Here is a 17,802-nt window from a genome sequence, read left to right as displayed (position 1 = left end):
TCACATGAGAACACATGAGATCACATGAGATCACATGAGAACACATGAGAACACATGAGAACACATTAGATCACATGAGAACACATGAGATCACATTAGATCACATGAGAACACATGAGATCACATGAGAACACATTAGATCACATGAGATCACATGAGATCACATGAGAACACATGAGAACACATGAGATCACATGAGATCACATGAGAACACATGAGATCACATGAGATCACATGAGAACACATGAGAACACATGAGATCACATGAGAACACATGAGATCACATGAGATCACATGAGAACCCTACCACAGTGTGTGTGTGTGTGTGTGTGTGTGTGTGTGTGTGTGTGTGTGTGTGTGTGTGTGTGTGTGTGTGTGTGTGTGTGTGTGTGTGTTTGTGTGTATACGTGTGTGTGTTTGTGTAATTTTGCGTTTGTGTGTGTTGTGTTTGTTTCCCGGGCAAAACACTCACGAGAAACACCGGCTGTTGTTATGCCTGCTGTGACGTCAAGTTACTCCGTTCTCCGCTTGTAATTATGCCGTTACAAGTAGGGATGCACGATAATTATCGGTCCGATATTAGGAATTATGACGTCATCCCGATAAACCCATATTAATAGCCCCGATAATATACAATATATTTTTTGGGTAAAAAAAAGAGAAAAGTACTGCGGTGTGGGTGGATTGGGATGAGGGGCGCTTGTTTTTCACTCGGCTCCTCCCGTTTTGCCAGTACTGTGGTGTTAGTGGTTTAGGAAGAGGGGAGTTCTTCACAAATCCAGCGCTCCCTAATACTTCGAACCTGATCAGTCACCTGAAACATCGCCATCGCTACGATGGTGTGTTAAAAGCGTACGAAGACAATAATACAATACAAAGTGTGTGTGTGTGTGTGTGTGTCTGCGCGCGCGTTGGAGCTATGTGCAACTCAAGGCATATGCTCGAACCGGAGCTGCCTGGAAGCTGCAATCATGTTCATGTATCCGTGCTGAGTGCTGACTTCTCCTCCAATGTCCCACTGTCTGCTTCCTGCATCAAGTCAAGTGCTCGGCGCAGTTGTGGCGAAATGTCGCTCCTCTGTTTTCATTTAAACAGCTCCTTATATCCGTTAGCGCAGCTAGCTAGCACCAGATGCTAACAACAACAATGCACATAAGGTCTCTCTCTCGCTCGCTCGGGCCACACATACACACACCCTCCCGGTCCTCCTCCCGGTCCCCCCGATGGCCAGTCGGTGCCTGCCGGTGAGCGTGGAAGTGTGGTCTGCCACAAGCGGGCAGCAGGAGCGGGGCTGTCAGCATCAGCTTGGAGACGGTATTTTAAACTCGATGCGCTCTGAAACTACGGGCGGCCGAGGAAAAAAAATACACATGCGTTAATCGCGTTAAAATAATTAGTGGCGTAATTTTTTTGTTGTTATCGGTATCGGTCTTGAGAAGCAGAAAGTTATCGGTATCGGTATCAAAAACCCAATATCGTGCATCCCTAGTTACAAGCTTCAAAGCTGTATTTATCATCTGAATTTGCCGAAACAAGTTTAATATCCTGAAAGCCAAGACTTTGTTTATTTGAAACCAGATGAAAACAAACTGTAACGGACCCTGTCGTGTTATCTATGATTACTATACTCTTTTACGTTCATAATTTCAGCCGGAGGGAGGGGGAGTGAGTTGCAAGTGAGAGCTGTCATTTTCCCTTTACAAGCTTCAAAAATGTATTTATCGTGTGATTTTGGAAATAAAATGTTCATATTCTGAAAGCCAAGACTTTGTTTATTTAAATGTTTTTTAAAAACATCCGAAATAAAAAACATTTATTTACATTTTTTTTTTAAACTTTTTGTATTGGCTCTTGATGGCCCCTGATCTCCGTAGGCCCCTGGGCTTCAGCCCAGGTCAGCCCGTGCATTAAGGCGGCCCTGAGTATGACGCTGCTGGGGGGGATACAGAGGTTGAAGAGAAGAGAAGAAGAAGGAGGTCACGTGACCACAGAGAGCAGCTGGTGAGAGGAGCTGCACGCGGAGGTAAGTCTCGTGTTAATTCTTCAATGGATCCTGCTGTTACCTGTGCAGGTGAGCCGCGAGACACAGCGCGAGCTCTCAGAGCCGCGTGCTCCTCCTGAAACTGCACGCGCTGTTTGTTGATAGCGCGGAACGAGCGTCACCTGCACAGGTGTCCGGTTCAAACGAGGATCCAGCCTGAAACTACAGGAAACAGTCTAAGTCTCTACTGAGATCCAAACTTGACTTTAAACATATAAATAATTACATTTTAAATATATAAATGATATCAAGTTCTTATTTAAAGCCTGATTCATTCTAAAGATTAACACTAACATGTTTATTAAATATTAATATATATATGTCTGACATTAGTTATTTAAAGGGTTAACAGTTTAACGGCTGCTGTAACAGGGAGTGTGGAGCAGCCCTTCAGAATAAGAGCGTGATGGGGGAGCGTCAGCTGCTGGAGGAGGTTCTGTCTCTGGTTCTGCAGAGGATCTCTGTGGAGGAGAACGCGAGGAGCAGCGAGCAAGGTGACTATATATATATATATATATAATATATATATATAGATAGTTATGTGTACATATGTGTGTGTGTGTATATAGAGTTTATCATATATCACATATTGTTGTCACAGGGTTGTATATATTGATATATATCCTCCACTGCTACTAACTCTGACAACAATATATATATTGATATATATCAATATATATATATATATACAACCCTGTGACAACAATATGTGATATATTGCCGAACCACACCCCTTAGCTGTGATATAATGAGCATATACCACGGCCTGTCGTGAGCTATTGCTTAAATATATCGATGTCACAGAGCTAGTAGCAGTGGTGCGCGGGCTGGAGGCCGGACGACAGCGCTGGCTGAACGCTGAGCTGCAGCTCCAGGAGCACAAGCTGCTGCTCAAACACTCCAAGGAGCAGCTGCTGAGGAGCGAGGTGCAGCTCAAACACTCCAGGAACCAGCTGGACATCGAGCTGAGGAAGCGCTGCAGGATAGAGAGGGACTACAACTATCTGGTACACATGTACTCACACACACACACACACACACACACACACACACACACACACACACACACACACACACACACACACTACCTGGTACACACACACACACACACACACACACACACACACACTACCACTACCTGGTACCCACACGTGCACACACACACACACACACACACACACACACACACTACCACTACCTGGCACACCCACACACACACACACACACACACATATACTACCACTACCTGGCACACACACACACACACACACACACACACACACACACACACACACACACACACACACACACACACACACACACACTACCACTACCTGGTACACGCACGCACACACACACACACACACACACACACACACACACACACACACTACCACTACCTGGTACACACACACACACACACACACACACTACCTGGTACACACACACACACACACACACACACACACACACACACTACCACTACCTGGCACACACACATACACACTACTTCTACTACCTGGTACACACACACTCACACTACCTGGTACACACACACACACACACACACACACACACACACACACACACCACACTACCTGGTACACACACACACACACACACACACACACACACACACACACACACACACACACACACTACCACTACCTGGTACCCTCACACACACACTACCTGGTACCCTCACACACACACTACCTGGTACACACACGCACACGCACGCACACACACACACACACTACCACAACCTGGTACACACACACACACACGTGCACACTACCACTACCTGGTACAAACATACGCATACACTACCACTACCTGGTACTCACACACACACACACACACACACACACACACACACTACCTGGTACACACACACACACTACCTGGTACACACACACTACCACTACCTGGTACACACACACACACTACCTGGTACACTACCACTACCTGGTACACACACACTACCACTACCTGGTACACACACACACACACACACACACACCCACTACCTGGTACCCACACGTGCACACACACACACACACTACCACTACCTGGTACACACACACTACCACTACCTGGTACACACACACACACACACACACACACACACACACCCACTACCTGGTACCCACACGTGCACACACACACACACACTACCACTACCTGGCACACACACACACACACACACACACACACACACTAGGGTTGCCAGAAACTGACCATGATCAAAATCGATTATTCGACCGACCCCCCCCCCCCCCCCCCTCCCCCCCGCAGGAGAGAAAAAAAAAAGAAAAAAAAAGGAATTCCGTTGTTTTCTTTACTGTAACATGTTAACAGTACAAACAACAAACAAACAAGCATGTCATCACCTCGACGTGGCCTTGAAGGGAAGTTGGTAATGGCCGGCTGTGCTGCGTCTTTCTCTGTAACCTCTTTGGCTTCGCACTCAAATGCGAACGCATTGTTGAGGTTGAGCTGTGATAGACCAACGTCTTTTCGCAGAGCTTGCATTTAACTTCCTTTGGACTTGTAAGTTCGAAGTAGTTCCACGAGGAACTCTTTTTACCTGCCGCTTTGTTCATCTTTAGTCGCACGTGTGAGGGAGGGGGGGGGGGCGGTGTGTAGCTGCTGCAGCAGCAGTCTGCTCTGCACGCAGGCTTCCTCCAAGTTTATAGTAAAACAAACTGGTGGTGTGACCAATGACCATTTACAATTATTAATACTATTATTAGCATATATATATTTATATATATTTTGGTTGAAACTAAGCCATAAAAAAAAAAAACATAAAAAAAAAAATATATATATAAAAAAAAAAAATAATCGATTTTTAAAAATAATATTCGATGATGGAGACTGTAGCGAATATTCGAATAATCGAATAATCGCTGGCATCCCTAACACACACCCACTACCTGGTACACGCACGCACGCACACACACACACACACTACCACTACCTGGTACACACACACACACACACACACACACACACACACACACTACTTCTACTACCTGGTACACACACACTCACACTACCTGGTACACACACACACACACACACACACACACTCCCATGATGCAGTGTGTTTTCTCCCATGATGCAGCAGCGGCAGATGCAGCTGATGTGTGATATCCTGGTTCAGGACAGCAAGATGTCGGCCGGTCTGAACGCTGAGCAGAAGTCTCTGCTGGCGACCTTCGAGCACAAAGCGGGAAACACCACGCTGCACCGGACCACCAGGCGGTGACTAACCCATCTAATCCATCTAGGCTAACCCTAACCCATCTAACCCATCCCTAACCCATCTAATCCATCTATCTACCCTAACCCTAACCCATCTAATCCATCTAGGCTAACCCTAATCCATCTAACCTAACCCATCTAGGCTAACCCTAACCCATCTAATCCTTCTATCTACCCTAACCCTAACCCATCTAATCCATCTAGGCTAACCCATCTAATCCATCTAGGCTAACCCTAACCCATCTAATCCTTCTATCTACCCTAACCCTAACCCATCTAATCCATCTATCTAGGCTAACCCTAACCCATCTAATCCTTCTAGGCTAACCCATCTAATCCATCTAGGCTAACCCTAACCCATCTAATCCATCTAGGCTAACCCTAACCCATCTAATCCATCTAGGCTAACCCTAACCCATCTAACCCATATAATCCATCTAGGCTAACCCTAACCCATCTAACCCATATAATCCATCTAGGCTAACCCTAACCCATCTAATCCATCTAGGCTAACCCTAACCCATCTAACCCATCTAACCCATCTAACCCATCTAGGCTAACCCTAACCCATCTAATCCATCTAGGCTAACCCTAACCCATCTAGGCTAACCCTAATCCATCTAACCCATCTCGGCTAACCCTAACCCATCTAATCCATCTAACCCATCTAGGCTAACCCTAACCCATATAATCTATCTAGGCTAACCCATCTAACCCATCTAACCCATCTCGGCTAACCCTAACCCATCTAACCCATCTAATCCATCTAATCCTTCTCGGCTAACCCTAACCCATCTAACCCATCTAGGCTAACCCTAACCCATCTAACCCATCTAATCCATCTAACCCATCTCGGCTAACCCTAACCCATCTAACCCATCTAGGCTAACCCTAACCCATCTAACCCATCTAACCCATCTAACCCATCTCGGCTAACCCTAACCCATCTAACCCATCTAATCCATCTAATCCTTCTCGGCTAACCCTAATCCATCTAACCCATCTAGGCTAACCCTAACCCATCTCGGCTAACCCTAACCCATCTAACCCATCTAATCCATCTAGGCTAACCCTAACCCATATAATCTATCTAGGCTAACCCATCTAACCCATCTAACCCATCTCGGCTAACCCTAACCCATCTAACCCATCTAGGCTAACCCTAACCCATCTAACCCATCTAGGCTAACCCTAACCCATATAATCTATCTAATCCATCTCGGCTAACCCTAACCCATATAATCTATCTAGGCTAACCCATCTAACCCATCTAACCCATCTCGGCTAACCCTAACCCATCTAACCCATCTAGGCTAACCCTAACCCATCTAATCCATCTAGGCTAACCCAAACCCATCTAACCCATCTAATCCATCTCGGCTAACCCTAATCCATCTAATCCATCTCGGCTAACCCTAACCCATCTAACCCATCTAATCCATCTAGGCTAACCCTAACCCATCTAATCCATCGAGGCTAACCCTAACCCATCTAATCCATCGAGGCTAACCCAAACCCCTAACCCTATTTAGGAGACGTCTGACAGTGGTGCGGTTACCCAAAGTGACAGACCTAATGTTACCTCTATTTAGAGGCAATGGACTTCCACTCTCGGGAGAGGGACCTCCAGCATGTGTCCCTGAAATGGGGACTCAGAGGACAGGCTGCTTCACAGCACTATGTAACCCAGGAAAGAAGCTTGAAACCTGTCCATTTCATCCACATTTGACTCATGAAATGTACAAGAACATCAGTACAGCAGAGTCACTGCTGTAAGCAGGATCCCACGCACACAGGCGGAGATCCAGGGTGATGCACATGGCTTTCTTACCCAGCAATAAGTGTGTGAAAGCTGGGTAAAAGTTATGTGAATACAGGGAGGGAGAGAGCAGCAGCAGCAGCAGCAGGCTGTGACCCAGACAGAGAGTTCCTCCAGCACCTCGCTCTCCCACCCAGAGGACAGGCTGCTTCACAGCACTATGTAACCCAGGAAAGAAGCTTGAATCCTGGGTATGTCAGTGTTAAAAAGTGCATTAAACTGGTTTAATTACCCAGAAATAAGTGTGTGAAAGCTGGGTAAAAGTGATGTGAACAGAGGGAGAGAGCAGTATTCCACAGGCACATAGGCAGAGATCCAGGGTGATGCACATGGGTCAGAAAAAGTCTAAGTTAACTTTTGGAAGAACCAGAGAAAAGGGTGAAAATGGATAAAATGTATCCCAAAATAGTGTCTCTTAAGGCGGATATAGTCCCCTGACAACTCCCGTTACATTCCTCCAGAGTCAGAAAAAGTCGAAGTTAACTTTTGGAAGAACCAGAGGAAGGGGTGAAAATGGATAAAATGTATCCGAAAATAGTGTCTCATTATTCCGTGCCAACTCTCCTTGAATTCCTCCAGAGACCAGTTCAAAGACTTAAAGTTTGGTAAGAACCATGATTGGGGGTCCTCCAGGCAACAATTGTATCCGATCCAAAGTGCTCATGAGGCGGATGCATTCCTCCATGATTTCTCCATGATGGAAAATAGCCCGTTTTTTTTCTAAGTGCTCTCAAACACAGGGTTTCCGATTTCGTGCAGATGGTAGCTTGGAAAAGATGAATGAATGTTTTGGACGGAGGAAGGGAGGTCTCGATTCCCCTCTCCGTTGTAAAATGCAACGGGGGGTGCAAATGTCTCCGGGGCTTCGTCCCGAAGCGCCGAAGACTTGAGCTTTTTGTAGCCCCTCCTCCGTTGGCACTTAGCCATTTTTTCGAGAATTTCGAAAATCATGCATACTTCCATAACCTCGCACACCGTGAGACCCCGGACCCCCGGACTTAAGCACTCCCCCACGGACTAAACCCAGATGTTCACACCCTCCAGAACCTCATGCCCCTGGTGACACTTAAAGGTGGTGGATTTTGCGGTGCTTTACTGTCCGCCCACCAGCATCAATATTGGGCCTTATTCACAGCAGCACCACTCACCCTCCTGTGGAGGATGTTCTCATGGCCCTGGTAACACTTAAAGGAGGTGGATTTTGTGGTGCTTTACTGTCCGCCCACCAGCATCAATATTCGGCCTTATTCACAGCAGCACCACTCACCCTCCTGTGGAGGATGTTCTCATGGCCCTGGTAACACTTAAAGGAGGTGGATTTTGCGGTGCTTTACTGTCCGCCCACCAGCATCAATATTCGGCCTTATTCACAGCACCACCTGCCCTGCTGGAGGTTCACACTTTAATTTTTATTTTACCCTCCTCTGCCTTACACATCCTCCCACACTTGAGCACTCTTCACTCGGACTAAACCCCTCCATGCACACCCAGACTGCACCCAGAGCACAGGCTGCTTCACAACACTTTGCAAGCCTGGAAAAGTGATTGAATCCTGGGTATACATGTTCTAAATAGTCTGATACCTCCAGGGCGCATCACCACATTTTACAAGCCAGGGAAGGTGCCTGAATCCTGGGTAAACATTGTTTAATTGTTTAATTGTTTTTAAATGTGTGAAAACAGTGTTTTGTCACTTTCAAAATTCTCCCGTCATTGCCCAGAGAAATTGGGTCGATGTTGTTTTCAATCTGACCGTTAATATTCCAGTGAGACGAAGTACGTGCAATGACCGGAGTGATCCCATGTTAATTTTGTCCCAATACTGGAGCATTCCCTCACCCATCTAATCCATCGAGGCTAACCCTAACCCATCTAATCCATCTAATAGTGTTTCTCAAACTTTTTCATACCAAGGACCACTTAACCAATAAAAAAACACTCGCGGACCACCTAACTCCATAAATATCCCAACACACATCGTTTTTCTAGAACAGATTATAAATCACCTGAAAATGGTACAAACAACTGGCAACATGTGTGACAAAGGTGTTGCCCTGCGTTTTATCATGCAATAGAAAGTGAAACTTAAGCTCGTTCCATTGCGGAGATATTCCCGCGAGAGTGCGGAAAACTTAAATGTATTTATTTATATCAAATGTGAAATGTTACCAATATACTCACGGACCACTAGGGGGCGCTCACGGACCACCAGTGGTCCGCGGACCACACTCTGAGAAGCACTGATCTAATACATCTAATGCATCTAATATATCTAAGGCTAACCCTAACCACTAATCCATCTAAGGCTAACCCTAACCACTAATCCATCTAATATAGAGTGATTCATAATAAAGAGCTTTAGAACAGATCTAACGTGTTCTTGATGTTCAGGCTGCGCGTGGTGGACGAGTCGTCCTTTCTGTCTCACTCCGACATCAGCTACGACCGCACCGACGACGACGTGGTGAGTTATCACTGTTAATATATTCACATATATTATAATTAGGGCTGTCAAGTTCACGCGCTAACGCAAAAAAAATGAACGCCACTAATTATTTTAACACGATTTAACGCATGTGTTTCGCCGACAACTGCGCCGAGCACTTGACTTGATGCAGGAAGCAGACAGCGGGACATTGTACGAACAGTCAGCACACTCAGCACGGATAGTGCGCAACATGATTGCAGCGTCCAGGCAGCTCCCGTTCGAGCATATGCCTTGAGTTACACATAGCTCCAACGATATATCACAGTACACACACACACACACACACACACACACACACACACACACACACACACACACACACACACTGTATTGTATTATTGTATGAGAGAAGTTCCAGGTTAATTGTTTAATATTCATGAGAATATTTGTCATTGTTCAAATGATAATAACATTTGCATAAAGTATATTTGTCCACTCATATGTTGATAAGAGTATTAACAACTTGAAAAATATTCCTCTTAGGTACATTTAGAACAGATAAAAATGCGATTAATCGCGATTAAATATTTTAATCGACTGACAGCCCTAATTATAATACATACAGTATATATTATAATGTACTTATTACAACATATATGAATATGTGTGTGTTGTCATTGTTCTCAGGACCTGGATACCTCGGTGATCAAACCTCTGAGACCTCGAGCCCGAGAAAAACGGGTCAGACATGAGTTCTCCAACATACTGTGTACATGTACTTTATTATAGTACTCTGTTGTACTTTAGAATGTTCTGTTTGTTTAGAACATTCTGTTGTACTTTAGAAGGTTATGGTTGTTTGGAACATTGTGCTTTTGTTCTGGGTGTTGCAGCGCTCGTCGCTTGGGCCTGGTTCTGGAGCTGTTTCTGGTTCTGGAGCTGCGGACCGGAGGAGAGGAAGGAGTGGGAACATCTCTGCAGAACCTCCGGGGAGGACGCTGGAGCAGGTTCATAAAGACATGAGGACCTCTTCTATGGGTTTATTAACGTTCACAACAGCCAGTCCAGAGGTTCTCTCCCTTCGGTTCTCTGAGGGAGAACCGTGTGTCTTCAGTCTTTCTGACGCATGTCACGTGTTGACCTGGTATTGATCACGGTTCTCTCTCACGTGTTGACCTGGTATTGATCACGGTTCTCTCCTCACGTGTTGACCTGGTATTGATCACGGTTCTCTCTCACGTGTTGACCTGGTATTGATCACGGTTCTCTCTCACGTGTTGACCTGGTATTGATCACGGTTCTCTCCTCACGTGTTGACCTGGTATTGATCACGGTTCTCTCTTCACGTGTTGACCTGGTATTGATCACGGTTCTCTCCTCACGTGTTGACCTGGTATTGATCACGGTTCTCTCTCACGTGTTGACCTGGTATTGATCACGGTTCTCTCCTCACGTGTTGACCTGGTATTGATCACGGTTCTCTCCCCACGTGTTGACCTGGTATTGATCACGGTTCTCTCTCCACGTGTTGACCTGGTATTGATCACGGTTCTCTCCTCACGTGTTGACCTGGTATTGATCACGGTTCTCTCTCCACGTGTTGACCTGGTATTGATCACGGTTCTCTCCTCACGTGTTGACCTGGTATTGATCACGGTTCTCTCCTCACGTGTTGACCTGGTATTGATCACGGTTCTCTCCTCACGTGTTGACCTGGTATTGATCACGGTTCTCTCTCCACGTGTTGACCTGGTATTGATCACGGTTCTCTCTCCACGTGTTGACCTGGTATTGATCACGGTTCTCTCCTCACGTGTTGACCTGGTATTGATCACGGTTCTCTCCTCACGTGTTGACCTGGTATTGATCACGGTTCTCTCCTCACGTGTTGACCTGGTATTGATCACGGTTCTCTCTCACGTGTTGACCTGGTATTGATCACGGTTCTCTCCTCACGTGTTGACCTGGTATTGATCACGGTTCTCTCCTCACGTGTTGACCTGGTATTGATCACGGTTCTCTCCTCACGTGTTGACCTGGTATTGATCACGGTTCTCTCCTCACGTGTTGACCTGGTATTGATCACGGTTCTCTCCTCACGTGTTGACCTGGTATTGATCACGGTTCTCTCCTCACGTGTTGACCTGGTATTGATCACGGTTCTCTCCTCACGTGTTGACCTGGTATTGATCACGGTTCTCTCCTCACGTGTTGACCTGGTATTGATCACGGTTCTCTCCTCACGTGTTGACCTGGTATTGATCACGGTTCTCTCCTCACGTGTTGACCTGGTATTGATCACGGTTCTCTCCTCACGTGTTGACCTGGTATTGATTGACCTGGTATTGATCACGGTTCTCTCCTCACGTGTTGACCTGGTATTGATCACGGTTCTCTCCTCACGTGTTGACCTGGTATTGATCACGGTTCTCTCCTCACGTGTTGACCTGGTATTGATCACGGTTCTCTCCCACGTGTTGACCTGGTATTGATCACGGTTCTCTCCTCACGTGTTGACCTGGTATTGATCACGGTTCTCTCCTCACGTGTTGACCTGGTATTGATCACGGTTCTCTCCTCACGTGTTGACCTGGTATTGATCACGGTTCTCTCCTCACGTGTTGACCTGGTATTGATCACGGTTCTCTCCTCACGTGTTGACCTGGTATTGATCACGGTTCTCTCTCACGTGTTGACCTGGTATTGATCACGGTTCTCTCCTCACGTGTTGACCTGGTATTGATCACGGTTCTCTCTTCACGTGTTGACCTGGTATTGATCACGGTTCTCTCTTCACGTGTTGACCTGGTATTGATCACGGTTCTCTCTCAATGTGTTGACCTGGTATTGATCACGGTTCTCTCTCTCCACGTGTTGACCTGGTATTGATCACGGTGCTCTCCTCACGTGTTGACCTGGTATTGATCACGGTTCTCTCCTCACGTGTTGACCTGGTATTGATCACGGTTCTCTCCTCACGTGTTGACCTGGTATTGATCACGGTTCTCTCCTCACGTGTTGACCTGGTATTGATCACGGTTCTCTCTCACGTGTTGACCTGGTATTGATCACGGTTCTCTCCTCACGTGTTGACCTGGTATTGATCACGGTTCTCTCCTCACGTGTTGACCTGGTATTGATCACGGTTCTCTCCTCACGTGTTGACCTGGTATTGATCACGGTTCTCTCCTCACGTGTTGACCTGGTATTGATCACGGTTCTCTCTCTCCACGTGTTGACCTGGTATTGATCACGGTTCTCTCCTCACGTGTTGACCTGGTATTGATCACGGTTCTCTCCTCACGTGTTGACCTGGTATTGATCACGGTTCTCTCCTCACGTGTTGACCTGGTATTGATCACGGTTCTCTCCTCACGTGTTGACCTGGTATTGATCACGGTTCTCTCCTCACGTGTTGACCTGGTATTGATCACGGTTCTCTCTCCACGTGTTGACCTGGTATTGATCACGGTTCTCTCCTCACGTGTTGACCTGGTATTGATCACGGTTCTCTCCTCACGTGTTGACCTGGTATTGATCACGGTTCTCTCCTCACGTGTTGACCTGGTATTGATCACGGTTCTCTCCTCACGTGTTGACCTGGTATTGATCACGGTTCTCTCCTCACGTGTTGACCTGGTATTGATCACGGTTCTCTCCTCACGTGTTGACCTGGTATTGATCACGGTTCTCTCCTCCACGTGTTGACCTGGTATTGATCACGGTTCTCTCCTCACGTGTTGACCTGGTATTGATCACGGTTCTCTCTCACGTGTTGACCTGGTATTGATCACGGTTCTCTCTCCACGTGTTGACCTGGTATTGATCACGGTTCTCTCTCCACGTGTTGACCTGGTATTGATCACGGTTCTCTCCTCACGTGTTGACCTGGTATTGATCACGGTTCTCTCCTCACGTGTTGACCTGGTATTGATCACGGTTCTCTCTCACGTGTTGACCTGGTATTGATCACGGTTCTCTCCTCACGTGTTGACCTGGTATTGATCACGGTTCTCTCCTCACGTGTTGACCTGGTATTGATCACGGTTCTCTCCTCCACGTGTTGACCTGGTATTGATCACGGTTCTCTCCTCACGTGTTGACCTGGTATTGATCACGGTTCTCTCCTCACGTGTTGACCTGGTATTGATCACGGTTCTCTCCTCACGTGTTGACCTGTATTGATCACGGTTCTCTCCTCACGTGTTGACCTGGTATTGATCACGGTTCTCTCCTCACGTGTTGACCTGGTATCGGATCACGGTTCTCTCTTCACGTGTTGACCTGGTATTCGATCACGGTTCTCTCTCACGTGTTGACCTGGTATCTGATCACGGTTCCTCTCCTCACGTGTTGACCTGGTATCTGATCACGGTTCTCTCTCACTTGTTGACCTGGTATCGATCACGGTTCTCTCTCCACGTGTTGACCTGGTATTGATCACGGTTCTCTCCTCACGTGTTGACCTGGTATCGATCACGGTTCTCTCCTCACGTGTTGACCTGGTATTGATCACGGTTCTCTCCTCACGTGTTGACCTGGTATTGATCACGGTTCTCTCCTCACGTGATTGACCTGGTATTGATCACGGTTCTCTCTCCACGGGTTGACCTGGTATTGATCACGGTTCCTCTCTCCACGTGTTGACCTGGTATTGATCACGGTTCTCTCCTCACGTGTTGACCTGGTATTGATCACGGTTCTCTCCTCACGTGTTGACCTGGTATTGATCACGGTTCTCTCCTCACGTGTTGACCTGGTATCGATCACGGTTCTCTCCTCACGTGTTGACCTGGTATTGATCACGGTTCTCTCCTCACGTGTTGACCTGGTATTGATCACGGTTCTCTCCTCACGTGTTGACCTGGTATCGATCACGGTTCTCTCTCCACGTGTTGACCTGGTATCGATCACGGTTCTCTCCTCACGTGTTGACCTGGTATCGATCACGGTTCTCTCCTCACGTGTTGACCTGGTATCGATCACGGTTCTCTCCTCACGTGTTGACCTGGTATCGATCACGGTTCTCTCCTCACGTGTTGACCTGGTATCGATCACGGTTCTCTCCTCACGTGTTGACCTGGTATTCGATCACGGTTCTCTCCTCACGTGTTGACCTGGTATCGATCACGGTTCTCTCTTCACGTGTTGACCTGGTATCGATCACGGTTCTCTCCTCACGTGTTGACCTGGTATTGATCACGGTTCTCTCCTCACGTGTTGACCTGGTATTGATCACGGTTCTCTCCTCACGTGTTGACCTGGTATTGATCACGGTTCTCTCTTCCTTCCTGTGTCCTCTGTCAGGAGGTGGAGACTGTGGTGAAGGCCTCGGTTCAGACCCCTGACTCCGGGGAGATCCACATGGAGCCGGGGAACACCGAGAGAACCCAGAGGAACCCCCTACGGCCCCCCCTCACACAGCAGACCCACCCACAGGAGAGTTTTGTGCCCCCGGAAGGAGGTGAGTCTTCTTCTTCTTCTGTAAATCATGCCTCTGATGTTCTGTGGTTCTCCTCTTCTTCTGTGGTAGTAAATCATGTCTCTGACGTTCTGTGGTTCTCCTCAGATCAGACCTCCGTCTGGTTACCCGCCAACAAAATGCTGTTGGAGCCAGAACCTGAATCCAAGATGGAGGAGAGTGTGGCGGTCAGAGCGCTGTACCAAAAACCCCTCGAGAGAACCCTGAAAACATGAGTTCCTGTCAAAAACTGTAAGAACCAGAACCATAACTAAATCATCAGTACTACAGAGCAGGTGTGTTTGTTTAGGTTCTACAGACGGTTCAGGTGTGTTTGGTTAGGTTCTACAGAGGGTTAGTGTGTGTTTGGTTCTGCAGGTGGACTACAGACGGTTCAGGTTCTCTTTGGTTCTACAGGTGATCATGCCGGAGACCTGTTCTGTCTGTGGGAAGAGGATCCGGTTCGGCAGGATGGCGGTGAAGTGCAGAACCTGCAGAGCAGTCGCTCATCCAGAGTGCAAAATAAGGTTCAGCTCCGACTGTTCCACCATACCTCCTCAGGGGGGGGGGGCAACACAGGTAATGAGAGAGGGGGGGGGGGGGGGGACACAGGTAATGAAGGGGGGGGGGGCAACACAGTTAATGAGGGGACGATAGTGATGATCGGGAGGACAGAACCAGTGCTTTATCCTGTCAAATCTCCTCTGCAGAACTCGTTAGAGGACTTCTCTCCGGGTGCCCCCCCTGGGGTGCCCCACCTGATGGTGGAGTGTGTCGCTGAGATCGAGAGGAGGGGTCTGCAAGGAGGTGAGAGGGGGGGGGGGTACTACATGCTAACAGTGTGGTTCTGCAGAGGGGTCTGTACCGGGTCCCGAGGGGAGGTTCTGCATGCTAACAGTGTGGTTCTACAGAGGGGCCTGTACCGGGTCCCGAGGGGAGTTCTGCATGCTAGAAGCTACATGCTAACAGTGTGGGTTCTGCAGAGGGGTCCTGTACCGGGGTCCCGAGGGGAGGTTTCTGCATGCTAACAGTGTGGTTCTACAGAGGGGTCTGTACCGGGTCCTGAGGGGAGGTTCTGCATGCTAACAGCTACATGCTAACAGTGTGGTTCTACCAGAGGGGTCTGTACCGGGTCCTGAGGGGAGGTTCTGCATGCTAACAGCTACATGCTAACAGTGTGGTTCTACAGAGGGGTCTGTACCGGGTCCTGAGGGGAGGTTCTGCATGCTAACAGCTACATGCTAACAGTGTGGGTTCTACAGAGGGGTCTGTACCGGGTTCCTGAGGAGAGGTTCTGCATGCTAACAGCTACATGCTAACAGTGTGGTTCTACAGAGGGGTCTGTACCGGGTCCTGAGGGGAGGTTCTGCATGCTAACAGCTACATGCTAACAGCGTGGTTCTACAGAGGGGTATGTACCGGGTCCTGAGGGGAGGTTCTGCATGCTAACAGCTACATGCTAACAGTGTGGTTCTACAGAGGGGTCTGTACCGGGTCCTGAGGGGAGGTTCTGCATGCTAACAGCTACATGCTAACAGTGTGGTTCTACAGAGGGGTCTGTACCGGGACCTGAGGGGAGGTTCTGCATGCTAACAGCTACATGCTAACAGTGTGGTTCTACAGAGGGGTCTGTACCGGGTCCTGAGCGGAGGATCTGCATGCTAACAGCTACATGCTAACAGTGTGGTTCTACAGAGGGGTCTGTACCGGGTCCTGAGGGGAGGTTCTGCATGCTAACAGCTACATGCTAACAGTGTGGTTCTACAGAGGGGCCTGTACCGGGTCCCGGGGGGGGGAGCGGCTGGTGAAGGAGCTCAGGATGATGGTCCTGCAGGGGAAGACCCCCCCCCTGGGGAAGGTGCAGGACGTCCATGTTCTCTGTGGGTTCCTGAAGGACTTCCTGAGGAACCTGAAGGAACCACTGCTGACCTTCAGACTGCATCGAACTTTCATGGAGGCTGCAGGTAATTCATAATAATAACAAATATACTTTAATATTATCCAATCCTGAGGGCTCTTCTGCAGGGTTAAGGCAACAGTACTGCAGTCATGTATTCCTGTGTATGTAGCTGTGTATTTAGCTGTGTATTTACCTGTATATTCCTGTGTATTTATCTGTGTATTCCCCTGTGTATTCCTGTGTATTTACCTGTGTATTCCTGTGTATTTACCTGTGTATTCCTGTGTATTAGAGCTGCAAGATGAAGACAGCAGTACTGCAGCTGTGTACCGGGCCCTCTCTGAGCTCCCCCCCCCCCACAGAGACACCCTGGCCTTCCTCATGCTTCACTTACAAAAGTACTAACCCCCCCCCCCCCCCTGACATCATACATTAAGAAACATGTCTACATCATAATGATAAAATATAACTCTGCACTCTAATGACTGTTTCAGGGGGTCCGGAGCCCCCCCGGTCAGATGGACCAGAAACAACCTGTCCCGGGTCTTGGACCGACTCTGGTGGGTCACGGGACGCCAGACCCGTCTCCCACCACCATCCTGAGGGAGACCAGCACCCAGCCCAAGGTCCTACCTTATCTACTTTACTAGTACTTCTACTTTTACTAAAGTACCAGACCTGAGTACTTCTACTTTTCCTGAAGTACAGACCTGAGTACTTCTACTTTTACTAAAATACAAGATCCGAGTACTTCTTATTTTACTCAAGAACCAGAAGTACCAGATCTGAGTACTTCTACTTTACTCAAGAACCAGACCTGAGTACTTCTACTTTTACTAAAGTACCAGATCTGAGTACTTCTACACATTATCTGAGTACTTTT

At 47.7% G+C, this 17,802-nt stretch overlaps 1 pseudogene; it reads left to right on the top strand.

The window, feature by feature from the left end:
• Positions 1-1,945: 1,945 nt before the first annotated feature.
• Positions 1,946-17,545, top strand: LOC117441680 (rac GTPase-activating protein 1-like; annotated as a pseudogene).
• The last annotated feature ends 257 nt before the right edge of the window (positions 17,546-17,802 follow it).

The sequence above is a fragment of the Pseudochaenichthys georgianus genome, unplaced genomic scaffold (genome assembly GCF_902827115.2).
Source record: "Pseudochaenichthys georgianus unplaced genomic scaffold, fPseGeo1.2 scaffold_1897_arrow_ctg1, whole genome shotgun sequence".
Classification (NCBI taxonomy): Eukaryota; Metazoa; Chordata; class Actinopteri; order Perciformes; family Channichthyidae; genus Pseudochaenichthys; species Pseudochaenichthys georgianus.
This window is presented reverse-complemented; position numbering and strand designations above follow the sequence as displayed.